The 2,067-nt window shown below is 37.5% G+C and overlaps 1 protein-coding gene across 2 annotated transcripts in view; it reads right to left on the bottom strand.

The window, feature by feature from the left end:
* DPP8 (dipeptidyl peptidase 8) overlaps positions 1–2,067 on the bottom strand; it is a 66,579-nt gene that overhangs the window by 58,961 nt on the left and 5,551 nt on the right. The gene's annotated exons all lie outside the window — the stretch shown is intronic.

Raw genomic sequence — 2,067 nt, 5'->3', positions numbered from 1 at the left:
GAGCCCCGCGTCGGGCTCTGTGCTGACTGCCGGCTCAGAGCCTGGAGCCTGTTTCAGAGTCTGTGTCTCCCTCTCTCTCTGACCCTCCCCTGCTCACGCTGTCTCTCTCTCTCTCTCTCTCCTAGAAATAAATAAAAATATTAAAAAAAAAAAAGACCCTTCTTTAAAAAAAAAAAATAAATAAAATAAAATAAAAAGACATAATCCTGGAGTTGGGAGAGTCTTTCTAAGTGGTTTTTTTTTTTTAATGTTTACTTTTGAGAGAGAGAGAGAGAGAAAAAGAGGAAGAGAGAAAGAGAGAGAGAGCCAGAGCACAAGTGGGGAAGGGCAGAGAGAGAGGGAGACACAGAATCTGAAGCAGGTTCCAGGCTCTAAGCTCTGAGCTGCCAGCACAGAGCCCAACACGGGGCTCGAACCCACAAACCGTGAGATCACGACCAGAGCAGAAGTCAGATGCTTAACCCAGTGAGGCACTAGGACGCCCCAGGAATAGCCTTTCTAGATATGATGCCAAAGCCTACAAAGAATATGAATTTAACTATAAAAAAAAAATCACAAATTTTCATGTGGCAAAAGGCATTAAAGGCAAAAGAGAAATTAAATCTGAGGAAAATCATACAAAAAAAATGTTTTAATAAGAAATACCCACATTGCAATAAAAAACAGACAATGATTATAAATAAATCAGTTACAGAAAAGGATATATAAAGGTCTCTTAAATAATGTAAAAAGATGTTCAAACTCACTCATAACTGGCATTGAAACTATAATGAAATACAGGAATATAAGGTACAGAGTGATGACTATAATTCATAATACTGTATTGCATATGTGAAAGTTGCAAAAAGAATATCTGAATATCTTAAAAGTAGATAGGAGGGGCACGTGGGTGGCTCAGTTGGTTAAGTGTCCAACTCTTAGTTTGGGCTCAAGTCATGATCTCAGTTTTGTTAATTTGAGCTCTGCTTGGGATTCTCTCTCCCCATTTCTGCACCTCCCCAACTGGTGCTTCCTCTGTCTCTCTCAAAATAAATAAATAAAGTTTAAAAAATAGTTATAAGAAAATTTTTTTTGTTAACTATGTAAGGTGAAACGTATCTAGTTAATATCTAGATATTATTATAAAATATCTAGATCACTTATTTTGGTGATCCTTTTATAGTGCAAACAAAAATCCAATCTTTATATCATATCTGAAACTAATATATGTCAATTATACTTCAATTAAAAAATAGTAATTTAGGGGCGCCTGGGTGGCTCAGTCGGTTGGGCGTCCGACTTTGGCTCAGGTCATGATCTCACAGTTCATGGGTTCGAGCCCCGCGTTGGGCTCTGTGCTGACAGCTAGCTCAGAGCCTGGAACCTACTTTGGGTTCTGTGTCTCCCTCTCTCTCTGACCCTCCGCTGCTCACGCTGTCTCTCTATTCTCTCTCAGAAATAAATAAAACATTAAAAAAATAGTAATTTAAAAAACTAACTACAATGAGATGGCTGTTCACATAAATCAGACTAGAAAAGGTAAAAAAAAAAAAAAAAAAAGGTCTGATTACCCACTACTGGTACAGGTGTGTAGAAACAGATACTCTGAGACAATACTGATAGGACTATAAGCCGTATGACCTCGATGGAAGGGTAATTTAACAGTATCAACCAAAATCCAGAATACACACACTACTTGTCCCAACATTTCCACTCTTTGGAATTAGTCCTATTCATAATAAAGTTCATAAATGCACAAAATGACGTAACACAGTAAATACTCATTGCATCATCTTTTCTAACAGTGTAATCAAGAAACCTAAATGTCCATTATTAGGGTCATGGTTAAGTATAGCACAAGTATACAACGGAATACTCTGGAGTGGTTAAAAAAGAATGCATCTATAATCACTGATGTGCATTAATCCAGAGAATAGTTCTAAAAATATATGTATGTATATGAATGAAATAACTCTGAAGGAGAGAAGTAAATTGATTTTTAAAAGCTTAATAAACGGGGCGCCTGGGTGGCTTAGTCGGTTAAGCGTCCGACTTTCGGTTGGGTCACGATCTCGCAGTTTGTGGGTT

This window comes from Hyaena hyaena, unplaced genomic scaffold, assembly GCF_003009895.1.
Source record: "Hyaena hyaena isolate Hyena2069 unplaced genomic scaffold, ASM300989v1 scaffold_15, whole genome shotgun sequence".
In the NCBI taxonomy this organism is placed as follows: Eukaryota; Metazoa; Chordata; class Mammalia; order Carnivora; family Hyaenidae; genus Hyaena; species Hyaena hyaena.
Note: the sequence above shows the minus strand (reverse complement) of the source record. Positions and strands in the feature narration are given on the sequence as shown.